Consider the following 7,805-nt stretch of genomic DNA (forward strand, 5'->3'; position numbering starts at 1 on the left):
CGATTACCCTTGGTTCCCTCCATTAAAGTGGGGGCATGTCAGGCAGGGGAGTGGTTCCCTGAAGAAATGAGTTTGGAAAATGCTGGATTAAAGACAGTTTAATGGGTCTGTTAACCTCAGTACTTTTCTGAGCTCTTAATGTTTTCAAGTGCCTGGTAAATCCCCAGGAAAGGAACAGTTTCCCAAACTTACAAGGAGCCCCTTATTCAAACTGTGTTTTGTGGGATGAGTGTTCCAAGCAATATCCTTTGAGAAATGCTGTCTGAACTGCAGCTCATCTGCGTTAAGGCACTCCTCCATTCAGCCTCTTATACATTGTTTTCTATGTAATCGTCAACTTATTTTGCTTTGACATTGCTGAAGAGCTTCCACATCTCATCTTTCAATTCTCCCTCCCAACAATCCTGTGAGACAAATGCTGTTCCTTAGAATTTGCAGATGAGAAACTGGAGCTCAAAGGAGTCTCCTTTTCCCAGCTCTCACCTCCGGGAAGCCCAGAACCTGGCTGGGCAAATGTGATGACTTCTGGTGAACATACAAGGAAACTGAGGCACAGAGAGGTAAGCTGTTTCAGTTTGCGAGCAAGCTTGGGACCAATGTTTCTGACTTCCTGGATCTGTCGTCTTTCACTTTCCATAAAGAAAAGCGTGAGGCTTGTCAGCCAGCAGGCAGGGAGGATGGGACTGGGATGTCGTCGGAAGAGGGGACCAGATGGGATTCAGCATGCTGATGGCTGGCATTGGAGAAGTGGTCCCAGGAGAGTCTGAATATGCCCTACCATTAACCCCTTCTCCTGGTGAGATCCCAGAGAAAGACATGCAATGAGGAACAATGGAAAATGGAACCAAGGCGCTATTTTATTGTGAGCTGGGACACCTGGTAGTCCCCTAAAGCTGGAGGTTATCTTGGGCTTAGAGCCTGGGCAGGGTCTTTCCCTCCTCCTTACCCAAATCTACAAGAGGCTGAAGACCCTGGTATGAGTGACCGCACCCCCTGGTAAATGAAGTCTAGTCAGGATCCTGGTCTCTAATCAGTTGTACTTGAGGAATGGAGCTGCCTTCTCTCCTCCTGTCTTGGTATGAGTGACCGCATCCCCTGGTAAATGAAGTCTAGTCAGGATCCTGGTCTCTAATCAGTTGTACTCGAGGAATGGAGCTGCCTTCTCTCCTCCTGTCTAGGACAACTCAAAGTAGCACCACTTGGCCAACTCTTAGGCAAATGTTTGTTTGCTTTTCTAGGATGCTTTGGTAGAAGGTAGGGGACCATCAAGGAGGGACCATGTTTCTCACCCCCTACTAACAGCTGAGGAAATAAAGGGGAGAAAGAAAGATGTCCAGACTCATCAGCAAGCATGGCAGAGCTGGGACCTGGTCTCTTCTACCCCTCTGGAGCTTGGGAAAGAGAAAACTCAGAATTCAAATCCAGGCAGGAGGGAGTGGGAAGGGGGCAGAAAGAGGAGCTGGGTCAGGAAAAAGTCAGATGTGTCACTACTTGGCTCCAGTGCTCAGAGGAGCCTGGCTATAGCTCCTAGAAGCTTGGTCAGGTCCTTCTGTCATCAGGACAGGGGATAGGATCATTCTTCTCAACCCTGGAGGCCACTCTGTCTCATCTTAACCATGACTACTCCCCCTCACTCAGACCCTCTTCCACCTCCTGTTCCTCATCTCAAACCCTCCTTTAGGAGCTAAGGTTAAGCCTGGGCCTGCCTTCCCCTTGCCATCAGTCCCAAGATCGCAAAGACTCTATTTTGTGGCTTAGATGCTAGTCTGAAATAACTTGGCTGGTTTGACATATTGTACCTTCCCCTGCCTCTCATCTTGAAGCACACCCTCCTGTCTCCCTTTTCATTTCTGCCCTTGGTGGAGATTCTCATGCAAAGGTGTCATTTTTGTGCACCTTTATTATCAACAGAGGTATGATTGAAGGCTTACAAATTTAATCGTTGGTTGGATGTTCCTGGACAATGACAAAGCAAGCACATCTTGTCCAGGAGATTCCTCTCTGGTGAAACATGGGAAAACTTTGCAAGAAAGATTTAGGCAATATTTTTTCTCATCCACTTGGGAGCTCCATAGTGTGCTGAGTAACGGCCACCCAAAGATCCAAGTTCTGGTCCCTGGAACCCATGAATGTGACCTCATTTGGAAAGGGGTTTTGCAGCTGTGATTAAGTTTAGGCTCTTGGGATGGGGAGATTACCCTGGATTTCCTGGGCGGGCCCTAAATGTCATAAGTGTCCTTACAAGAGAGAGGCAAAAGGAGGTAACAGAAATACATGTGGAAAAGTAATGGAAAGAAGAAATAAAGAGATGTGGCCACAAGCTAAGCAATGCAGGGCAGCACCAGAAACTAGAAGAGGCAAGGATGGATTCTCCTCTAGAGCCCTCGAGGGAGCACGGCCCCGCTGACACCTTGGCTTCAGACTTCTGGCCTCCAGAATTGAGAGAGAATAAATTTGGGTTGTTTCAAGCCACTCAGTCTGTGGTCATTAGTTATGGCAGCCCTAGAAAGATGACACTAAGACTTCTGGAATGGGGCACGGTTTTCTTAGGAATATGGAATCTGGCCAGTGCTTATCCATCAATTATTTCATTTGCTCATTTAGTTCACATTTCACTTATGTTTCAGGCTCTGTGCTAAGCTCTGGGGACACGAATAGGACTAAGAACTTATTCTTGTCTCGAGGAACACACAGTCTAGCAGCAGAGAGAGTTACAGATTATAAAGTAATGCTTTAAATACAATAGGAGAGACACAAAGAGATCTCCATGGAGGGGTTGGGGACCAACTGGAACATTGTCAGGAGGTCTGGCCAGGGATTCCTGGGGAGGGAGAGGCCTGAGCAGCGGGAAGATGGACAGGTGAAGGCTGGTGGAGGGTAGGGTTGGGTGGTATGTGTGGTGCAGTGTGCCTGTGTGTGTGTGTGTGTGTGCATGCATATGCATGGGGTATGTGTGATGCAGTGTGTATGTGTTAGAGAGACAGCGTATGCACATGTATGTATACCTGAGGGTGGGAAGTTGGGTGGGTTTGAGCAGGGCTGCCATGGCCAGGGATTTAGGATTTGGGGTACACGGTGTCCCTTAGGAGTAACTCCTTCCTCCTTGAAGCCATGGTCCTGCCCCAACATCTCTACCACCTCTGAGGAAGGGCTAATCACCATTTTTAGGGACCCTTTTCAACCAGTGCAGGACCTCCTCAACAACCACAGAGGATAGTTTCAGACTGAGGACTGCTCTTCCTTGATTGCCAAAACTAGCTGTGATGCCCCCACCTCTCTTCCTAAAAGCAAGAGATTTATGAACTTATTAGGAAAGATGCACTATGTTAGAAATCTGGGCTCTGCACATGTCACTCCTGGGTAGGTCTCAATGACCTTAGAGTCCCTGGCCTGCAGACCTGCTTTAATGGGCCAGGGGGAGCCCCCAGACCAGTGTGTGCTCTCCAGTCCCCACTGCCATGAAACAAAGAGTCTGCCATGGATGGCAGTCTACATTGGGCCAATGTAGACTCCTATTTCCAGGCCTATTATCTCAAAAAGTCTTTGTGTCAGGCAATTTTTTAGCTTCTGTGAGGAATGGTTTTATAGTTCATTATTGTCTAAAATTCTGAGGAGCATGGGAAGGGGGAGAGACTGGGTGAGTGGCTGCAGTTGATATCTCCAAGAGGTTCCTGATATGGTTTGGCTGTGTCCCCACCCAAATCTCATCTTGAATTGTAGCTCCCATAATTCCCACGTCATGGGAGGGACCCAGTGGGAGAAAATTGAATCATGGGGTCAGATCTTTCCCACGCTGTTCTCAAATAGTGAATACGTCTCATGAAATCTGATGGTTTTATAAATGGGAGTTCCCCTGCACAAGCTCTCTCTTGCCTTCCACCCTGTAAGACGTGCCTCTGCTCCTCCTTTGCCTTCCACCATGATTGTGAGGGCTCCCCAGCCATGTGGAACTGTGAGTCCATTACACCTCTTTTTATTTATAAATTACCCAGTCTCGGGTATGCCTTTATTGGCAGCATAAAAACACACTAATCCAGGTCCCAAGTAGGAAATGGGCAGAGGAGAATGGGCTAGCACTGGGTGAGGCCAGATGGACAGAAGAGAGAATCCAAGACACCCTGTGGGTTCTTTCCATTTCGATGGTGGCTGAAACAGGTGCCTCTGACTTCCAGACCCTGTTGATTCAGTGGGACCAAAGACAAGTCTATGAAGACCATGATAAGTTGAACAAGGAGAGAACCATCTTCCTCTGACCCCAGAGCATTCACCACCCAAACTCCACCCCGGACTCTTGTGGAATGCATTTATTGTTCCAGTTTCGCACTCAATTTTCTAATTTTACACATGGGAGAGCGTTCTCCAAATGCAATGTCCTTTGCTTCCTCACACTCATTCAGCTGCAACTGCTCTCAGAAATTGCCAGTGAACTCTGTGCTTCAGTCTAGTGCACATTCTGGTCTTCATCTCCTTTGGCCACTTTGTAGCACTCGTCCCTCTCCATCCCTTCATCCTTTTTCTCCCTTGGCTTCTGTGACCTCTACCACCTGTTTCCTTCCAGCTCTCCCACCACTGTTTCCTCAGATGCCCTTCTTCTGCTCTGATTCTTAACATAGGCCTCCTGAGGGTTTCTGTTTTGAACCTCACTTCTTTGACAAATCCTGACTGAGCATCTACTAAAATGCAAACCCTGTGCTAGGCACTTGGGCTATTAAAAAATGAATAGAACTGAGCCTCTTCCCTCTCACATGTGTAGATGAGGCTGAAAGCTCAGTAGAGGAGGGTGCGTGTGACTCAGGTGCATGGGGGGCACACACAGTACAAAAGTCCTTCACTTGGGCTGTGTGCACAGCTGGCTTGTGTGTCTGCACAGAGAGCCCGGCTGTCCACTCTGACTGCAGTCTGTATTTCAGCTCTGCTCTCTACCGAGTTCCACACCCAGGAGACTCTGCTCACCGGCTGGCTGTTGGCTCTGCAGACACCTCAAATTCAACATGTGTCAAGGTAAACCTGGCTCTCCCTCACCTTCTTCTCTGGCTGTCTGCGTGTTCTCCTTCTAGGAAGGGCACCATTTTTCACCTTGAAAAGAGAAAGACCAAAGTCAGAGAGACCTGGGAGTCAGCCTGGACTCCCCACTCCCTCTCCCTGATTCAGAGCCACACAATAGCAGGGCAGGAGGCGCCATGCACAACACAGATGAGGACATCAGGGCCTAGGGGTTGGAGGATGAGCTTTCTGGGCAAACTGTGAGGGCCAAAGAGCCCTGCTCAGAGCAATGGCTTGGTGAATTGCTCAGGTTACTAGGCATGATTCCCAGTGGTGGGAAAGGAGTAACGAGTCCCTGCTTCCCTCCCTGGGAGCTGGGAGGTTCTCAGCACCTTGGGCCACCCTCACTTTGTGCAACCTCAGGGTCTGCTGCTTACACATGAGGTCCTAATGCCTATGGACTCAGCACTGAAGTAGCACTTCCTGGCCAGTCTCCTCTGTGAAATGTTGGGAGAATGCACATGCCCTGGGATGCAGGGGAGGATGAGAAAAACTAGGTTACGTGATGGGCAGATGTGCAGCTGGGTCTTCCCAGCATCCTCCATTCTCCTGGAAGCAGCATCCCACTTGCTTTGATAAATGTTCTTCCCTCTACCTACTCATGGTTAGAATGGCAGCAGTCATGTTCTTGCAGGGCTCACTCTGGGCACAGTTTCATCCCTGGGAGGGATGGAAGTTTCCCCCAGGACTTCTTGCCCCTGGGAGGTGTGTTAGTGGTGTCTGCTGGGGACTGCTGTTGCAGCTGTGCTTCCCAACCTCCCCCAGAAGCAAGTTATCAGCAAGGATAGTGGAGAGGATTCCCAGTGTTCCAAAAGCCCGGCTGCCCTGAGTTATGCACAGACTGGTTAGTCAATGCTCGCTTTCACTACCTGCCATTCTTCTGCTTATAAATCCCCTTTGAACCAAAGTACTTTTAGGTGGGTTTCTGACATTTTACAACTGAATGGCCTACCTGGTACAGTGAAGGCGATGCCCCTTCTCCGAGGACCAGGGCTAACACCTGTAGGGAGGAATTCCAGATGGGCAGGCAGGCACTCATGAGGAGTGTGACCAAAACACACCAGTTGTATGTGGAAAATACATCAACCCACCTGTGTGCAGGACACACAGTATATGTGCCATAAACACATGAAAGCCATAGCAACTGTAGAGTCAATATCTGCTATTCTAGATTTTATTCTTGTGGCTGTGAAGCAGTGGGAACTGTTTATTCCTGGACTTGTATCACCCAATCATGGAAGAACAGTTATGACTCTCATCACTAGAACACTCCAGTAGTTTTTGTTAAGGTTAGGTCAACAAATACATTCAATATAATTTATGGCAACCTTTTGGTTGATGGGCCACATTTAATAATGCTTTTTGATATAAGTGGATACAAGCAATGCCTAAAAACAACTATCAAAGAAGCATTGTCTAATTCCTCTAACAAAGTAATCCTTTGGGTAGCATGCTTATGTATAGTAGCTATAAAATCTCCAAAATTCTCAAACAAAATTTACATCATTTTAAAAGTGTTGGGCTGATCATGGCTACTAAATGAAGTATATAATCTTTGTATCCTGGATCCAAAAATACAGTTGTAAAGGACATTTTTGATGGACAATTGGACCTGGAAATACTATTGTGTCAATGAGATTTCTTGGGTTTGATGATGGCCTATGGTTCAGGAGAAGGTCCCTGTCTCATGAAGGAACATGGTGAGAAGTGTCACAGTAACTGGTCACATGTTCATTGTGCTATTCTTTCAACTTTTCTAAATCAAAGGGTGGGAGCATTTTTTTAAAATGCTAGTCTGGTATTTGTCATTGTTAGAAGGGAAAGGGGTATTATTAAAAGACTTGAGAGATTTTATTAGGAAACCAAACAGCTTACACACCCTGGCAATAGTTTACATCTCTGGGACTGGGAAAATATTGTCCTCTGCTTATGGACTGTAAAGTCACAATTCTCCAGAGACACTTTTGGCACCCTTCAGGTTTTGAATGCCCCCAAACGCTCAGACATGGGCAGTCAAGAGGAGCCACAGGCACCTCAGCAATCACAAAGACTCTTGAGTTTCTGCTAAACCCACAGCAGCCACTTGGTTCACCAAGCAGGAAGAAAGCCATGCTCTGACTGCCTGGCAATGTCTATTTAAAAAGCCACACTTTCACAGAAACCACGGTAAATAAAACACCAGTGTGTTTGTGTGCAACGGTGGCAATGAGAAGTAAAAAGTGAACACTGATTTCGGAGAAGAAAGCTAACACTGAAGAGGTAGATGAGGGAGCACCTCCCCAGCCAACATAACTTGTAGAACTTCCTGGGTGTCCACCCTGTGCCAAGATCACTCAACACATCACGTGCACAAATTCCTTTAATCTTCAACAACCACCTTGTGGAGGCAGAAACTGAGTTTACAGAGGAAACCAGCTGGGGAGGTTAATGCCAAGGCCATATGGATCGTAAAAAGTGCAGTCAGAATGTAAACCCAAGTATGTTTGACTTAAAAGCCAAACAACCACTTACACTTTCCAGTGCTCCTTCCCTGCTCAGCTGGGCCAGTACTGAGTGCAAGAAGGGGTTGTTTCCCAATTCTCCGTGCTTTTCTGTATTTTATTAATCATAAAAGCCAGAAGCAACTAAAAGGAACACATTGATAGGAAATCCCTGGGATGGTGTATGTGTCCATGCGGGGGATGATGTGTCTGTGCAGAGGATGTTGGGGGGGTGAGGGGTGGTGGTGATGCAGGGGAGCAGCCCCTGAAAGCACCAGTCCA

Source organism: Pongo abelii, chromosome 14 (assembly GCF_028885655.2).
Source record: "Pongo abelii isolate AG06213 chromosome 14, NHGRI_mPonAbe1-v2.0_pri, whole genome shotgun sequence".
NCBI lineage: Eukaryota > Metazoa > Chordata > Mammalia > Primates > Hominidae > Pongo > Pongo abelii.